Source organism: Sus scrofa, chromosome 1, assembly GCF_000003025.6.
Source record: "Sus scrofa isolate TJ Tabasco breed Duroc chromosome 1, Sscrofa11.1, whole genome shotgun sequence".
Taxonomy (NCBI): Eukaryota; Metazoa; Chordata; class Mammalia; order Artiodactyla; family Suidae; genus Sus; species Sus scrofa.
Window position 1 is genome coordinate 98,134,270 of NC_010443.5, and position 19,004 is coordinate 98,153,273.

The 19,004-nt window shown below is 48.9% G+C and overlaps 1 protein-coding gene across 13 annotated transcripts in view; it reads left to right on the plus strand.

The window, feature by feature from the left end:
- CTIF (cap binding complex dependent translation initiation factor) overlaps window positions 1–19,004 on the plus strand; it is a 321,818-nt gene that overhangs the window by 957 nt on the left and 301,857 nt on the right. Inside the window, exon 1 of one of the 13 annotated variants that reach the window (XM_021092844.1) lies at window positions 37–361. The exons of 10 other annotated variants lie outside the window; for them this stretch is intronic. The gene's annotated coding sequence lies outside the window, so the exon portion shown is untranslated. Of the gene's footprint in view, window positions 1–36; window positions 362–19,004 lie in introns of those variants that run through there. 2 more of the 13 variants (XM_021092858.1, XM_021092828.1) reach the window with 2 other exon arrangements.

Genomic DNA, 19,004 nt, shown 5'->3' on the forward strand with positions numbered 1-19,004 from the left:
CGTGTGAATGTGTGTGCGCGCCCGTCCCCGCGGGCGCGGGGATGTCTGTCGTCTAGACAGGCTGCTCCCTCCCTCCGTCCCTGGTGAGCCCGCGGGCCGCGGGGGGCGTGGGGGATGGGAGCAGAGGAGGAAACTGGATCGGTGGATCCATTGCAGTCGCAGCTTTGGACATTCCCCGCAGCGGTGATTGTGTTGGCTTATTTATTATTATTCTTGTCGCCGCTGTGTATCTGGGCCTAGGGAATAGATCCATCGGCGGAGCAGGGGTTAAGTTGACAGGCTCTGAAAAACCAGCTCGCGGTGGAGCTGGTGACCCAAGCCGGAGCGGAGTGGGCTCCAGCTCGGGTTCTTCAGCGAGCAGGTGACTGTCCTGAACACCGGCTTGGGGCGGGGGGGGAGGGTGCGGTGGCTGGTCTGCTGCTGCGGTCTGGTGCTCCTTAGGGCCGCGTACCCGAGCCTGGGGGCACCTGGGGGAGGCGTCCCGGGAACCGCGCATCTGAGTTGGGTACGTCTCTCCATTGACATTAAATGACACTCCGGGGTCTGAGCCCCTCATCTGGGCGGTGTTGGCTCTTCGGTTTCGTGGAGTTTTCAGGGTTGGGGTCGGGGGACAGATGTGAGCAGAGAGGGAGGTGCGGCGTGTAAAGGGAGGGATGGTTGGCGGCGCGGTGTGCATCCCCATCCCGGAGAGTGAGGCGTCGCCTCCCCCGCCCAGCTGTTTGTGTGTGTACACACCGCTCCGGCTTGGGGCGGGGGCGGGGACTGCAGAGAGCGGCGTAGTGGGGACGCGAGTGGGCCCCGATACCCCACGGGGATCGGTCCCGCCAGGGCTCGTCGTCTTGTGTCTGTTCGCGCTCGCGCCGGGGGTTACTTGGAGAGGGGGGCGTGCGGCTGGGGGCCCGGGGAGACCCTGGAGTTGCGTGTACGCGGAGTCAGTGAGGGAGTCCCTGGCCAGAGAGGTGCGACGGTCTCTCCCTTCGCAGCCCGGAAGTCCCCCTGACCCGGCGAGCTGACTGCCTACTCCGAGTCGCTGGGGACTGGTCTGGTGGGGCCTGGAGGAGTCTCGGGCGTGCGCGTGTCGCACTCCCACCCCCTCTCGGTTGACCCTTGGCCGGAGGCGCTCTGTGGGTGCGCGTGCCCGCGCCTGCCGCTACCTTCGCAGCTGGAGAGAATCAACATGCTATGCCCCACCCCCCTCCCAATTTTTCGTGCTGGAGATAGTGCGGGCCAAAGGCTGCCTGGCCTGCGCGGCCCCGGGCCCAGCCCCGCGCTGCCTTCTGCGCCGCTGCGGGGTGTTCGGCCTTGTGCACGCCTTTGCGGGCTCCGTTCTCTCCGCGCTGGGTCTCTGCGGCCGGGTGATTATCTCCCAGGCTAGGGGCCCGCGAGCTAAGGGAGGAAGCTGCTGGAGCTGCGGGCTTCACCGCGGCTGAAGGCTCCCGAGGGCGAAAGTGACACAGCACGAGCGCCACTGCTGCGGATCTGGAGGGGAGAGGAAGGAGCCGCCCAGAGGGCGGGGAGGGGCTGCAGGCTGTCCAGCCCGGTTCCTCCTGTCCACGCGGGGCCTGGGCAAAAACCTCAGGGATCCCTGCTACGAGCATGCTCGCATCGTGCGAGAAAATTGGCTTTCAGGAAACCCAATTATACTGGAACAGAACGCACCGAGCAGAGGTTATAAAATGTTCAGCCCTTCACAGAAGGCATTAAGGTTGCCTGAGGAAGCTCCCTTTGAATGTTTGAGACAGGATTCGATTTGCACACAGATCATCTCATCTTTGTCAAGTATCTGTCCTGGGTCATGTATACTTGGAGGCAGTAATTTTGTAAAGCATTTTGGGTACAGTGTCATCAGTGATTAACACATTGCTAGGATAATAATATGTTTGTGTGACTTTACAGGGCGCCCCCCCATCATATTTATTAAGAGGGCCCCATGAGGTGGAGGGGTATTAACCCCCCCCTTTACAGAATAGAACACTGAGGCTCAAAAAATGATGCAACTTGCCCTAAGCCTTTCTGTAATTTTTTTTTTTGGTCTTTTTTTTTTTGCTATTTCTTTGGGCCGCTCCCGCAGCATATGGAGGTTCCCAGGCTAGGGGTTGAATCGGAGCTGTAGCCATTGGCCTACGCCAGAGCCACAGCAACGCGGGATCCGAGCCGTGTCTGCAACCTACACCACAGCTCACAGCAACGCCGGATCGTTAACCCACTGAGCAAGGGCAGGGATCGAACCCGCAACCTCATGGTTCCTAGTCGGATTTGTTAACCACTGCGCCACGACGGGAACTCTCCTTTCTGTAATTTCACATATCAGCCTATGGCTTTTAATCTAAATAGTGGCCACCTTTTTTTGCTTTCTTTTCTTTTTCAGAGTAGGTCTTGATACCTGTGGAAGTACTGAACCTGAGAAGGGGGGTGAATTATGGTATTTATTTTTTGTCAGAAACACTTTTGATTTGCTACATGTCCTAACAAGAATAGGTCATTAAAGAACAGAAGTCTGCATTGCTGTTATTATCACTCATCTGATAATTTGCTTTTGGTGAATGATCGAATTATCGGCTTTGGAACACCCCGTATTTACAAAATTATACCTGTATATAATAAATACATCTGGATACATGTTTCTCCCACACATGTGGGTGTGTTCATGGGGTCCTTATTGAAGCCAAGGTTTATTCTTTAGTTCCTTGATTCTAAAACCATAGATTTAAAGTAGCTCCTGAGAAACCACCCAGCTTCTACTCCCTGTGCCCTGCATCTCCAGGGATAGGGAAGCCTTGAAAAGAACAAAGAGCTCCTACGTACCTGTGTATATTTCTCAGTTCGTGCACATGAAAGCTCTCAGACACAGCCTGGAGAATTATTGGGTTTGTCCCGATAATCAACTATTCATTCACAGATATATATTGAGCACCCACATGTTTGTGTATCTCGAAGCACATACAAAGACTTTAACATACCGACCCTGCTTGCCAAAGATATCTCCTAGCTGTGGAGGTAAATTAAGATTTTAGGCCCAGCAAATATTTGTTAAGCACCTACTCATAGGCTAGATACTCCGCTGTGTTGGGGACACACAAAGATAGGATAGCAGAAACAGCTAAGTTGCAGTGCAAAAAAAAAAAAAAAAAAAAAAAACAAACCAAAAACCTGGATGAATCAGAGCTTGCAGGAGGGAACAAATCATAAATATTTTAGAGCACTCATCCTGGGACATATGTTGGTTGCAAGGGACACAGAATGCCAGTCCTGATCCTAGAGCAAATGAAGAAGGAAGCAACAGAGAAAGAACAGCCTTAATGTCTCTTGTTCTTCTGAACTTCAAGCTAATTGGCACCTCCCAGGTGGGCTCTGGAGGTCTGTCCTTCTGTAGAAATTAGGCAGCTCTTGGGAAATGACCCTAAAGTCAACCAACGGGTCTGCTAAGCAATGAGGAGCTGACAAGTTGTTCTCCGTGGTCCTGCCCCAGTGACAGGCTGTGATTGGCTGTTTTCAGTGATGGGATGTAGCTTTGGTCAAGGTCTCACTCTAGCCCTGCCTGAGCTTAGGAGTTTCTCTCTTAAAGGTTTTTGTAGATGTTTTTTTTTTTTTTTGTCTTTTGTCTTTTTTTGTTGTTGTTGCTATTTCTTGGGCCGCTCCTGTGGCATATGGAGGTTCCCAGGCTAGGGGTCGAATCGGAGCTGTAGCCACCAGCCTACGCCAAAGCCACAGCAACGCGGGATCCGAGCCGCGTCTGCAACCTACACCACAGCTCACGGCAACGCCGGATCGTTAACCCACTGAGCAAGGGCAGGGACCGAACCCGCAACCTCATGGTTCCTAGTCGGATTCGTTAACCACTGCGCCACGACGGGAACTCCGGTTTTTGTAGATGTTCTAATGTGAGTCTGCATTTTTTTTTTTTTTTTTTGACCATGCCTGTGGCATATGGACGTTTCCAGGCCATGGATTGAACTCTCACCACAGCGGTGACCCATGCTGCCGCAGTGACCACCTTGGATCCTTTAATCCACTCTGCTGGCCTGGGGATCCAACTTGCACCTCTGCTGTGACCCGAGCTGCTTCAGTCAGATTCTTAACCCACTGCGTTACAGGGGGTACTCCTCCCTGAGTCTGCTTTTTATCTACTCATTCCCAAACACACTTTTGGGGTCCTTGACACTGTTCTCCAATTTCATCTCAGTTTGGGGGTCCACTGCTCTTGTTTTAAGTTTCTGTTGTTCGCAGTTCAGATTATGAAGGAGGAAGGAGGAGGAGGTGGTTAGGACGGGAAGAGAATTCTGAGCCCAGAGAGTGAACAGGCGGTACAAACAGACGGGCCAGTTGCAGTTTTTGGGAATTCTCCAAACCCGATGGCATTTCTGCATAGCTTCCCCTGCAGTGTGGCAGCCCATTTTGATGTTCTTTTCGGGGGGATTCTCTACCTCTGGGCCCTGCTGCTGACTCACTGGTCACCTGAGCTCAGCTGCTCACATTCAGGCTTTATTCCTTTTCCCTCCTGCATGCAGTTTAATTTAGTAGGACAATGCTGTGACGTTGGACTTCTCCCTGAATTACCCTCATGCTGACAATTGACATCCTGCCTTTTTTTTTGTTTTGTTTTTTGTTTTTTTTTTTTTTGAATTAAACCTGTGCCAGAGCTGTGGTTCAGGACAGGGTAAGAACAGACACATCCTCAGATTGAGGCACTCAGAGCTGGGAAGGGCCTTGTCACTGAGTTGACCTCATAAGCCCATGAGGCCCAGAGAGGTGAAATGACTCACCCAAAGTCACAGGGAGCCCTTGGCAGAGTAGAACAAGAACTCCTAAATTTTAATGCCTTGTCTCATCTTCTTTGTCTGTACTGTGATGCTTTCGGAAAAAAAGTGGGGTTCTTAACTTCCCAAAGAGTGCAAACTCTACACCTTCTTCTTTTCTTTGGTTCTAGAAAAAAGCCCTAGCATCCATCATTTAGTCTTTTTTTTTTTTTTTTTTGGTCTTTTTGTCTTTTTGTCTTTTCTAGATCAGGGCTGCACCCGCGGCATATGGAGATTCCCAGGGTAGGGGTTGAATTGGAGCTGTAGTCGTTGGCCTACACCACAGCCACAGCAACGCCAGATCCAAGCCGTGTCTGCAACCTACACCACAGCTCATGACTACGCTGGATCCTTAACCCACTGAGCAAGGCCAGGGATTGGACCCGCAACCTCATGGTTCCTAGTCAGATTCGTTAATCACTGAGCCATGACGGGAACTCCCACCATAGTCTTGAGATTGCTTTCCTGCCAGACTGGACTTCCTTGCCCTTTCATCTTTGGCCCCCAGGAATCTGGATGAGGGCATCTCTTTGGGAGAGGAGGTGTTTGTTTGGGCTCTTCCAGTGCTCTTAAGTTTGGTCTGTGACTTTCCCTTTGCATGGCAGGGTCCTCAGGAAGGGGTTTGCAAAGCCATTATGGATGTGCGTTTTTCTTGGAGGAGGATCCACATTTTATGTGATTCTTGTTCCACTCAAGTAAGAACAAGAACTACCGGGGTGGGGGCTAGTGGAATTGGCTAGGGGGGTTAGCACCGAAGACTATCATTAACACCCTGCGGTGGATTTGGCTTTGCTGTTTATGAAGTATTTCACACAAATGATCTCATCTGCTTTCTACAATAGCCCTGGAAGGCAGTTCTCATTGTTCCCATTTTGCAGATGGGGAAACAGAGCCTGTGTGGTTAGTGACATGCCCTAGTCACAGGTAAGCAGTAGGGCAGGGCTCTGACCCCAAGTCTTCAGACTTCAAATCCAGTGTCCTGGACCTTCTTTATGTCCACTGCTGGCTCATGTCCAACCACAGAATCAGACTCAAGGGCTAACTTAGCCGGGGGTGGGATGGATGAAGTGTGGGAGACAGTTATCATAACAGGAATATGTGGACTGGGGCCAGTTTGGGATGATTTCATGGGAAGAGGTGAATTTGGGAGTAGGTTTAGGGTCATGGCAGACCTGGCAGAGGTTTTCAGCTGGGGCCATGGCCCAGAAGGGTGTGATGGAGAAATTGTGTGTACTTGGTAGGGGTGGAGCTGACTCAGGAGTTTGGGTCGGTCCTGCAGTCAGAGGGGGGTTCTCCTAGTGATTGGGCTCTTTCTCTGCCTAGCTCTGTGCTAGGCCTTGGGGCTACAACAGTGAACAGGCATAGCCCTCCTGCTTTCAAAGAGCCCTGTGTCTCACAGGGGAAACAGACACTGAAACAGTTAAATTCAGTATGGTGTGGTGAGTGCAGCAGTGGAGAAAGTTGCCTTGCAGACAAGGGCCACCTGTACTAGCCTCAGAGGTCAGAGAGAGCTTCCTAAGAGAGACAATGCAGGAGCTGAATGCACGAGAAGGGATTAGCCAGGAGAGGAGACAGGAGAAGGGCATTAAGGGGGAAGGAACAGCGGGTGCAAAGTCATAGGGGACCGAGGCTGCCTGGTATAGGAAGGGGCAGCAGCAGGGGGTCAAGCACGAGCCAGCAGGTGCACAGAGCCCAGCTCTGAGGGGATGGTGAGCCTGGTTGAGGACCTTGCCCATTCTCAACATGGAGGATGGGGCTTTAAGCAGAGGCAAGGCACATGGCCCTGGGCGAGCAGGGAACATGATAGGGAGCCAGGCAGCCACTGAGTTGATGAGGCCATGACAGGCTTCATACAGTCACAGGGGATGAGGCCTAGAACCTGGGTGGTACGTGTGCAGATGGGAGAAGGTCATATATTGAAAACACTTGGAGGAGTTCCTGCTGTGGCGCAACAGGATTGGCGGCATCTCTGCAGTGCTGGGACACAGGTGTAATCCCAGGTCTGGCACAGTGGGTTAAGGACCCGGCATTGCTGCAGATGGGGTGTAGGTTGCAACTGTGGCTTGGATCTGATCCCTGGACTGGGAACTCCATATGCTGAGGGGCAGAAGAAAAAAATTGGAGAGTAAAGTCTGCTTAGGGAGGGGTGCTGAGGGAGGGGTGCCAGGTTTCTGGCTTCCTGGACTCAGTGGAATGCAGCTTTTAGTGGGGTGTGACCTGGTTGCTGGAGCAGGTCTGCTGGGATGGGAGTGGGAAGAGGGATCGCGGTGAGTTTAATGTTAGCTGCGCTGAATTGGAATGGCTGGTAGGAGAGCCCAGTGGAGCTGCCTTGCAGACAATACAACGTTCAGGGCAGAAGCTGGGGCAGGCTGTGTGCACCAGAGCTATAGTTCTGGGAAAGGGGGAAGGAAGGTCTGCCACTGAATGTGGCTGCTGTGGAGGCCACCGTAGACAATAAGAGGACCTCTTCCTCCCATTGTCAGAGAATCCTTTGTCACGCCGGGCCCACTGTCGTCAGGGAAGCCAGGCGGGGATGCTGTGTCATGCTGGAGGCCCAGCTGGCAGAATCCAGCAACAGCAGAGAGCTGGAGCGCGCCTCAGCTGGAAGCATTAGAGTGAATTAGGGGAGAGGCTTTTTCATTTTTAACATCCCTGGTGAACAGAGCCCTGTCCCAGGCCCTCAGGGCATGAGTAAAGGGCAGGGGAGACCTGGACCGGCTTCCCAGTAGTGGGCAGTCCAGTTGGGAGACAAGATGTGGACCTAGGAAGCCCCTAAAAAGCTGTAATAACCGAGCAAAAGAGTAGGATGCCTATTAAATGGATGAGGGCTGCGGGCACCTCTCTTCCTGCTATGCTGCATTTTTATGGAGCTGCAGTCATCTCGTTTTTGAGCCCTCTGGACCTAAAATAGTGCCTGGCACATAGTAGGTGTTCCTCCTACATATTTGGGTCTGCAGGGGATGTGGCCAGAGTTAGTCGTTTCATGGGGGGAGGTCAGCCAGGAAAGGTTCCCATGAACACGTCCAAAGAGAGGATCTCAACCCTGATTTAGAATATTTTTAGTATCACAGTGGAGTAAAAAATCTTGAAAACCTTCCAACTACCAAGCATCTAGAAACGCTGTTTGAAATATTACTAGCATCCTCTCAAAGAAGAACTGAACTCCGCAACTGCAAAAGAAGTCCCTAGGGAACTCGGAAGTGAGCGTGGCCAGTAAGCTTGCACTGCCGCTAGGCCAGGCCTGGGGTGAGGGTGGCTGTGGGTGTGTCGAAGTGGTCTTAGAACCAAAGGCAGTTGAGCGGTGACTCTGCTTCCTCCAGGGTCCGAGGTGAGACTGAGAGTTAGCATGGAGGGGCCTGCCTGAAATGGGTCCCAGCCAAGATTTGCAGGCTTGGAGAAAAGATGGAATAGATGTCTCCCCACTGGCATGGAAGCGGAGGAGGGGAACTTGTCTGTCTTGGCTTGGATTGGAGCAGAGAGAAAAAAATCTTGCCTGGAAACTCAAAACCTCGGGCCTGTTGTGGCTTTGGATGTCCATTACACGTGTGGTCCAAAAGTCCCCAAGAGGAGGAATTACCACGTAAAGCCCAGCTCTTCCTACCTGTGGGCCCTGGGCTCTCATGGGTGCTGGGGAGATGCTGGGGCTCGTCACCCTTCACGGACTCAGGTTTCCACCTTGGAGAGAGGCTGCAGAACCTGGGGGGCCTGAGTGAGGAGGAGGAGACAGAGTCCCTAGTAGGAACCTTTGAAAAGGGCCTTTGAGACCTTGCAGACTGCTGAGGGTGTGCACTGCGGTGGAGAAGGGCTGTACCTGCCTGGGGGCTTCATCTCTCAGCAGAAGCCTGCAGACAGACCTGTCCAGGAAGGCCAGAACATTCTCCCCCAGTGATTTACTCAGGCCAGGTCTTTACAGAGGAGGCCTCTGTCCAGGTTTCCCCTCAGGGTGCCCTTTGCAGATTCCAGCTGCTACTGGTTTCCCCCAGACCACGTGCCCCAGAGGCTTGAGTTCCTAGAATTTCTTTTTCTTTTTTTCTTTCTTTCTTTTTTTTTAATGTCTGCACCCATGGCATATGGAGGTTCCCAGGCTGGGGGTCAAATCGGAACTGTAGCTGCTGGCCTACACCACAGCCACAGCAACACGGGATCCAAGCTGCATCTGCGGCCTGTACCACAGCTCCTGGCAACGCTAGATCCTTAACCCACTGAGCGAGGCCAGGGATCGAACCACATCCTCATGGATCCTAGTCGGGTTGGTTACCACTGAGCCACAATGGGAATTCCCAGAGTTCCTAGAATTTCAGACTTGGGAGACTTCTCAGAGATCACCTGGTGGGTCTCCTACCTGGTGAGGGACTCCTCCATCGGCACTGGCTCAGAAGCTTCCCATGGCTGGGAGTGTGCTGCCTTAGGGGATGGTGCTGCCTTAGGGGACAGTGCCTCCCCTGGTGAGAAGGCTCCTGCCCCCAGAAAGACCTTATGTGAGCCTCAGGCCCTGCTGCGCTCTTTCTACCCATCACCCCTTTGGCTGTGGGCTATCGTGAAAGATGCTTTTAAGGCCTTTCACCATCCTGCTTGCTTCTGCTGGAAGGGCCTTAATTTGCCAAGCTAAGAGTCTGAGAATCTAGCCGTCTTCCATCCTTACTTGCTTAGCAAAGAAGGAGCATTTGAAGATGGGATGTAAGGTTTGCTGAGCTGGCTGTGATATAGACGTTTTGAGAAGCTTTGGCTCAGGGCTTTACAGATTATGCCTAGAGAAGCAAGTTCCTTCCTCCAACACCCGGAATATATTTCAGTTTGTAAGTAAGTGACTCAGGAATCTGGAGCGGGAGCTGATGTTTATTGAGTGTCTCTTACGTGCTGTGCTGGGCACAGTGCTAGGTACTCTCTGTATGCATTAGTAATGAAAGTAACTTCTGTGAGAGAGAGAGACAGAGAGGGAGTCAGAGACATGGAAATGCCTAATGGGTAGCTGTGACAATTGAGCCCTAAAGTTATTCAGAAAGAATGTGTGTGGTTCCATCCGGAGTGGGTGGAGCTGACATTCCCCCTGCTGTTCCCTTATAGGGCCTTCCCCTGGGATAGGCAATGTCATGATCTCACCAGGAGCTGAGAGAACCCACAGGCTTTTGCCATATTTATGGGTCACTTGCTGAGATATGGGTTTGAACTATGAGATCAAGAAAGAGGCCTGCTCTACAATCCACATCTTTTTTTTTTTTTTAATAATGACTTTTTTTTTCCCATTATAGCTGTTTTACAGTGTTCTGCCAATTTTCTACTGTACAGCAAGGTGACCCAGTCACACATACATGTATGCATTCTTTATTCTCACATTATCATGCTCCATCATAAGTGAGTAGATGTAGTTCCCAGTGCTACATGGCAAGATTTCATTGCTATCCATTCCAAAGGCAATAGTTTGCATCTATTAACCCCAAATTCCCAATCCATCCCGCTCCCTCCTCCTCCCCCTTGTCAACCACAAGTCTGTTCTCCATGTCCATGACAATCCACATCTCCATGTGTCACCAAACAGGAAGATGTTAACAATGACCTTGTTTTTTTTCAGCATGCAGTTTATCTGTCTCTTGGTGTCTCTCTACAGGGCCCCCGGGCTCTTGGCAGAAGTAAGAGGCTTTCCGCTCCTTTGCACCCATGGGTTGGCTGGCATCTGTGGGGTTCATATATTCAACAGGTGCCGTGTCGGGTTATAAGCACGAGTTACCTTTGCCGCAAGGTTGTATCACCTGGTGGATGCCAGACCTGCACTCCTGACAAGCCCACTGCTGAGGGTCAGGGATTTTGAGAAAATATCCAATTTCTCCTCTTCTTCCTCCAGAATTTTTTTCCCCACGTGCTCATCTTTTCCTAGTTGCCTCAGGACTTTTAGCTTAAGGCTCCTCTTACCTCAAAGAGGAGGTAAGAGGAGCCTTTTTTTTTTTTTTTTTTTTTTTTTAATCTTTTTGCCTTTTCTAGGCCTGCTCCCATGGCATATGGAGGTTCCTAGGCTAGGGGTCTAATCGGAGCTGTAGCTGCCAGCCTATGCCAGAGCCACAGCAAGGCGGGATCCAAGCCGCCTCTGCAACCTACACCACAGCTCACGGCAACGCCGGATCCTTAACCCACTGAGCAGGGCCAGGGATCAAACCCGCAGCCTCATGATTCCTAGTCGGATTCGTTAACCACTGCGCCACGACGGGAACTCCCTTACTTCCGTTTTAATGTTGCTTTGGTTTAGCGGATGTGCTTCAGATGCCTGCTGTGGGTCAGAGGCATTCCAGCGACCCTGGCAGGATCCCTGCCTCTCCTTTTCGTCTTGGTGGGGAAGACAGAATGGCCTTATGTCCGTTTTGTGTGGGAAGTGCTCGGTAAGGAGAAAGAAAAGTGTGCTGAGGCAGCCAGAAGTAGGGTGACTACAATTTTATGTCCAAATGAGACTTTTTTGAGAGTGAAAGGAGTACTATTAATTACCATGCCAGGACAGGGACGTATGGGGCTTATGGCCACATGGACCTGGGAGGATGTTGCACATGGGTATACCTGACACTGTCATCAGTCTTTTGTATTGCAGGATGCACGTAGGGATGATGGAGGGGAGGGGCTTGGCTATAAGAGAAACTGGCATCTGTTTCCTGTTTTTCTTAGGGGCTAAAGAGGAAAGCTTTATCTGTGGGCCTGTGGGCTAAGAATTCTGATGGGGCTCAGTTTAAAGCCGCAAAGTTCTATCTTATATCTCACCACGATCTCAGTGTGGGGGTTGTCAGTGGAAATTTGGAGAGGTGAAAACTACCTGGCTTGTAGGAAGTTATTGGCTACAGGTGGAAGAACACTGGACTAACAGTGGCTTAAAAAACAAGGTGGTGGGGTTCCCATCATGGCGCAGGGGAAACGAATCTGACCAGGATCTGTGAGGATGCAGGTTCCATCCCTGGCCTTGCTCAGTGGTTAAGGATCTGGCGTTGTCATGAGCTGTGGTGTAGGTCGCAGATGCGGCTCAGATCTGGCATTGCTGTGGCTGTGGTGTAGGCCAGTGGCTACAGCTCTAATTCAATCCCTAGCTTGCGAAACTCCGTGTGCCGAGGGTGTGGCCTAATAAACAAACAAACAAAACAAACAAAAAAAAGGTGTATATAGCCGAAGTCTGAAGGTAATGGTTCTAAAGTTGGTTAATTCAGTGGGTCAATGATAATTTCAAGAACTCATTCTAACCTTCCAGACAGCCATTTACAGCATTTTAGCCTTTGGCTCAAACTTGTCCCCTCATGGTCACAGTATGGTTGCCACTGCTCCACACATCATGGTCTTATGTAACTATATTCAAAGGCAGGCAGGAAGATGAGTTTCTCCTTGTGTCTTTACTTTTTTAATTAAAAAATATTAAAAACAATTTTTTTTTGCTGCACCTGCAGCATGTGGCAGTTCCTCAGGCCAGAGACTGAAGCCATGCCACAGCAGCAACCCAAGCTGCTGCAGTGACAATGCCGGATCTTTAACCCACTGTGCCATAAGAGATTTCCTCTCCTGTTGTCTTTAAACATTTTTTTTTTTACAATTAAAGTATAGTTGATGTGTAATATTATATAAGTTCATGATTTTAAAGGTTATATTCCATTTATAGTTGTTAAACATTGGCTATATTCCCTGTGTCATACAGTATATCCTTGTAGCTTCTTTATACATAATCCCCTATCTCAGTGGTGCCCTTCCCCCCTTCCCTCTCCCTCCTGGTAACCACTAGTTTGTTCTCAGTGTCTGTGAGTCTGCCTCTTTTGTGTTATATTCACTAGTTTGTTGTATTTGTTAGATTCCACATATAAGTGATATCATACAGTATTTGTCTTTGTCTGACTTATTTTGCTTATCTTAATGGTCTCCAAGTCCATCCATGTTGCCGTAAATGGCAACATTTCATGCTTTTTTTTTTTTTTTGTCTTTTTGCCTTTTTTAAGGCTGCTCCTGAGGCATATGGAGGTTCCCAGGCTAGGGGTCTAATCGGAGCTGTAACTGCCAGCCTATGCCAGAGCCAGAGCAACGCAGGATCCGAGCCGCGTCTGTAACCTACACCACAGCTCACGGCAACGCCAGATCCTTAACCCACTGATCAAGGCCAGGGACCAAATCTGCAACCTCATGGTTCCTAGTCACATTCGTTAACCACTGCGCCAAGACGGGAACTCCAATTTCATGCTTTTTTATGGCTGTGTTGTATTCCATTATGTATATGTGTGTGTATACCACACACACACCCCATATCTTCTTTATCTATTCATCTGTTGTTGGACACTAAGGTTACTTCTATGTCTCGGACATTGTAAATAATGCTACTATGAACATTGTCATGGATGTATCTTTTCAAATTAGTGTTTTTGTTTGTTTCAGGTATATACCCAGGAGTGGATTTGCTAGGTAACATGGTAGTTCTGTTTTTAGTTTTTTGTGTTTTTTTTTAGCAGAGCCACGGAAGTGAAATGTCAGATCTTTAACCCAACTGAGCCACCAGGGAACTCCCTATTTTTAGTTTTTTGAGAAACCTCCGTAGTGTTTTCCACAGTTGGCTGCACCATTTTTGTGTCTCAGTTTATCAGGCATGAAAACTTTTCCTGGAGTCTTCCTGCTAGAATTTCCTATCAAGGTCCATTGAAGAAATGGGTCCATACTGCACTATGGAGACTGAGAAAGCACATCTTGTTGTTTTCATCTTCATCTGTAGGAAGACGTGAGCACTGTTTGCAAGGAAATGGAGAAAGGGATGATGGTTGGGTGAGCAGTGATTGTTTGCCTCACTGAGTTTCAAAATGATTTTATTGGTTTTATTTGGGGAAGTATCACCTTTATTGAGACATAATTTTGTTTATAAAATTTTTTTGTTGTTGTTGTCTTTTTGTCTTGTTGTTGTTGTTGTTGTTGTTATTGTTGCTATTTCTTGGGCCGCTCCCGCGGCATATGGAGGTTCCCAGGCTAGGGGTTGAATCGGAGCTGTAGCCACCGGCCTACGCCAGAGCCACAGCAGTGCGTGATCCGAGCCACATCTGCAACCTACACCACAGCTCACGGCAACGCCGGATCGTTAACCCACTGAGCAAGGGCAGGGACTGAACCCGCAACCTCATGGTTCCTAGTCGGATTCATTAACCACTGCGCCATGACGGGAACTCCTATAAAATTTTTTTAATAGTATAATTAAGGTATAAAAAAACAACCCCTTCCCACTGGCTCTGGCAGTTAATCTGCTTTCTTTCACTATAGTTTTGCCTTTTCTTTTCCTTTTTTCTTTTCCTTTTTGGCTGTGCCATGGAATATGGAGTTCTTTGGCTAGGGATCAGATCTGAGCTGCAGTCACGACCTAAGCTGCAGCTGTGGCAACACTGGATCCTTAACCCACTGCACCAGGCCAGGGGTAGAACCTATGTCTCAGTGTTCCCAAGACGGCATTGATCCCATTGCACCACATCAGAAACTCCTAGTTTTGCCTTTTCTAGTAATGATTTTTTCTTAACCCATAGATAACATGGGAGCATAGGACCCTAGGTTCCCATGGATGTTTTTTGTGTGGTCTCAGCAGGTAGGTTCCATGCCCCCTCCCCCCAGAAGCCCCTTTGCTTTCCTGTCACTGGGCCAGGTGGAGAAGCCTAGCAGACAGAATTTTCCAGAGGGAGGGAGCCTATGTTGCCAGTGGCCTTGATAGTGGAACAGGAGATGGCTAAAGTTCTGGCTGGTCAGTGGCAGCCAGGGTCACCTTTGCAGGCAGCTGTGGAGACTGAGAGAGGAAGTTGCTGCTCAGTGTGACTTGGACACCTTGGATCCTGCAGAGTCAGTATCCTGGTTGTGCTGATTAGGAACTCTGGCCCTAGGGGACGATTGGTAGGCACCATCTGCCTATTTCAAACCATCATCCCCCTCCTAGAAACAAACAGATCAGGCCAAGGGAAGACCACCCACTCTGGGATCCTCTGCCTTCTGCTCGGGCGGTCAGTTTTGTCCTCCTTTTCTAGCCCAGCCTTCAGTCTGTACGTCTTTGGCGAACTTAGCACTTTGCATCACTCTCAGCATTCCTAGAATTCTTACCTGATCTGCTGTCTGAGATCATAAGCACCTTAAAGATCATGTCCTTGTCTGAGCACCAGTGGATTTCCCACAGCACCCACGCTCAGGAATGCAGATCTTTTTTTGTTGTTGTTGTTTTTTGGTTTTTGGTTTTTTTTTTTTTTTTTTTGTCTTTTTGCTATTTCCTGGGCTGCTCCCGCAGCATGTGGAGGTTCCCAGGCTAGAGGTCGAATTGGAGCTGCAGCCGCCGGCCTAAGCCAGAGCCACAGCAACTCGGGATCCGAGCCACGTCTGCAACCTACACCACAGCTCACGGCAACGCCGGATCGTTAACCCACTGAGCAAGGGCAGGGACCGAACCCGCAACCTCATGGTTCCTAGTCAGATTTGTTAACCACTGCGCCACGACGGGAACTCCTGGTTTTTGTTTCTGTTTGTGGCTGCATCTACGACATGTGGAAGTTCCTAGGCCAGAATCAAACCTGAGCCACAGCAGTGGTAATGCCAAGTCCTTAACTACTAGGCCACCAGGGAACTCCACAAATCTTTTTTTTTTATATATAAAGCAAAATGCATATTTATAGAATGAAGGAGGCATTTATTCACTTTGGACATCTCTCCAGATTCTAAACCAGTTCAGTGTGGCACACAGCACAGCGCCCTGGGTAAGGATGAGGATATATTCCTTCTCCTTTTCCAGAAGAAAGGTAATCCACCAGGCTGTTATGGATTGAATTGTATCCTCTGCAAAAGTACATTGTAGCCCAGTACCTTGGAATGTGACTTTATTTGGGGGGGGGCCCTTAAAGAGGTGATTAAGGTAAAATGAGGTCCTATGAGTGGCCCTAATCCAGCATGACTGGTTTCCTTAAAAGAAGACATAGGACACAGGTAAGATACAGACTTAGGATGCCTGGGACAACCAAGTCCAAGGTGGCCATCTGCAAGGCCAAGTAGAGAGGGCTCATAAGAAATCAGCCTTGTTGACACCTTAATCTCACAATTCTAGCCCCCACTATGAGAAAATAAATTTCTCTTGTCTAGGCCACCCAGTTTGTGCTGTTTTGTTACAGAAGCCAGGCTCTAAATCCAAACTTAAGTGACTCCAAAACCTGAACTCTTAGCTCTGTGAGCTGTTGTGATTGGGCCGTGGGGGAGGTTGTCAACTCAGGGATTGAACAGGTAGATTACTGCTGAAACCCTGGGGCAATCCAATAATAACTTAACCTAATGTTTGTTAAATATTAGTGTGTTAAAGTGCTCACTGAGCATTTGCATGTATTATCTTTTCCTTTTTTTTTTGAATAGCTGTACCTGAGGCATATGGAAGTTCTCTGGGCCAGGGGTTGAATTGAAACTGCAGTTGTGACTACACCATAGCTTGTGCAATGCCAGATCCTTAATCCACTGAGCAAGGTTGGGTCTTTAACCTGCTTAGCCATAACAGGAACTTCCTACATGTGTTATCTTAATTAACCTTCTATTTTATAGGAGAGACAATGATGGCATGGAGAGATTAAGTAATTTACCCTAGGTTGCACAGCTCATAAGTGGCATGGTCCATTTTGCTATTTTGAGTTTTGCATCTTTTTAAGATTTTTATTTTTTCTATTATAGTTCATTTATAGTGTTCTATCAATTTCTGCTATACAGCAAAGTGATCCAGTCATATTCATATATATATACACATATATACACACACATATACATATACACACACATATATACACACAAGTATATATACACATATACACATATATACATATACACACATATATACATATATATACACACATATATACCTATATATGTATATATATATACACATGCACATTCTTTTTCTCACATTATTGTCCATCATGTTCCATCACAAATGACTAGATGTAGTTCCCTGTGCTATTCAGCAGGATCTCATTGCTCAGCCACTCCAAATGCAATAGTTGCATCTACCAACCCCAAACTCCCCATCCATCCCACTCTCTCCCCTTCCCCCTTGGCAACCCCAAGTCTGTTCTCAAAGGCTGTGAGTTTGTTTCTTTTCTGTAGAAAGGTTTATTTGTGTGGTGTATTAGATTCCAGACATAAGTGATATCATGTGATGTTTGTCTTTCTCTTTCTGACTGACTTCACTTAGTATGAGAGTCTCTAGTTCCATCCATGTTGCTGCAAATGGCATTATTTTGTTCTTTTTTTATGGCTTAGTAGGAGTTTTGCATCTTAACCATCACATACGCGGATTGACAAGTTATGCTGAGGTCCTCTTGCCATATTCTGGGAAGGTCACTGGTCTTAGGTCTCCCATCAAGGACCTGGGTGTTCCTGGGTTTTCTCTTTGGTGACCTCAGGGACCTCAGGGATAATATCTAATGTCCCTGATTGTCTTCTAATGTCCCCAGTGCAAGGCCTCTGAGACAGGGATTATGTCCTCTGTGCAGACTGGCACAGGGAAAGAATCCCTGTGATGTCATCTTCTGTACCTGCCTGCACCTCAAGTAGCAGCTCTGCATCTCCCTGATTTGGCCACTTGGATCTATGACTTGACACTTTGCTTCTTCCTTATAAAATTAATTTTTTTCAGAGTTCCCTCATGGCTCAGTGGGTTAAGGATCTGACACTGACACTGCTGTGGCTCTGTTACAGCTGTGGCTCAAGTTCAGTCCCTGGCCTGAGAACATCTGCATGCCGTGGATGCAGTCAAAACAATTAATAATAAAAATTATTATTATTGTTATTTTTTATTTGTTTTTCAGGGCTGCACCCACAGCATATGGAAATTCCCAGGCTAGGAGTGGAATTGGAGCTATAGCTGTGACCTACACCACAGCTCATGGCGATGCTGGATCCCTGACCCCAGTGAGCGAGGCCAGGGATTGAACCCGCATCCTCATGGATACTAGTCAGATTTGTTTCCACTGCACCACAATGGGAATTCCAATAATAAAAATTATTTTTTCTGTAGGGTAGAAATTATCCCCACCCTGTGCTAGGCCCCATTCTAGGTCTTTTAAGGATGTGGTCTTTGAGTTTTATCAGCCCCAGGATATGGGGAAACCGGTGCTGGTGAGTGGATGTAACGTATCTTCTTCCTCTGGGTTAACTGTGACCTCATTCATGCCAGAGAGAAATTGGGGCCTTGCACCTTAGGAGCCCATGTTGAGCCAGGAACTCTGTGTCTTTAGCCTTATCTTGTTTCTGTTTCGCTTGAGCCCCAGGTAGATGGCAGGTGATGGGGAAGGTGAGGAGAGGGTGGTGGCCTGGATCTAGGATTCCGTAGACTGAAAACAGGGTAGAAAGAACAAGGACAAGCTTGGCTGGGGAACCTGCTTGTGCACCCTCTCTGGCAGCCCAGCCCCTGGTTTATCCTCATAAAGTTTTAATGATTTTAGTTATTTCATTAGAGCCAGGTTTATTTAATGTGATAGATTTTCAATCCAGAAAAGCAGTTGCATGTCTTTCAAAGTTCCCAGTTCCCCAGCTGCCTGCTTGTGACCTCCATAGCTCTGGAAACCCAAGCTCTGTGGCTCCAGCGTTCAGACAGCTGGGAAGGGGCCTGCGGGTCCCAGTGGCTGAGGACCCCCTGCACCCAGTGGCCTTTGGATCCCAGTGGCTGACTGCTCTAGACAGGTGGTTGTCAGCAGCACCAGGCGTTATTGCCCCCGGTTCTTTTGTGAGGAGTGGGCAGGGCTAACCCACTTCTTCCAGTTGAAGCAAGAAAATAAAGGCAACTTGGTCATGGCCACCTACCACACTTGTCAGTGAAAAAAAAAAAAAAAAGGGCTGGTCAAACACCCTTTCTATGCATTAAAGTATAGCATTCAGGTCACTGATAGCGTCCAGGCTGATTTTCAGTCGAGTATCTACAAACAAGTTAACAATTTAAAGCCAATATTTATTTAAATATGCATTAAAGAAAGAAACATAGGAGTTCCCGTCGTGGCTCAGTGGTTAACGAATCCAACTAGGAACCATGAGGTTGCGGGTTCGATCCCTGGCCTTGCTCAGTGGGTTAAGGATCCAGCATTGCCATGAGCTGGGGTGTAGGTTACAGATGTGGCTCGGATCCCTCATTGCTGTGGCTCTGGCGTAGGCCGGCGGCTACAGCTCTGATTAGACCCCTAGCCTGGGAACCGCCTTATGCCACGGGAGCAGCCCAAGAAATGGCAA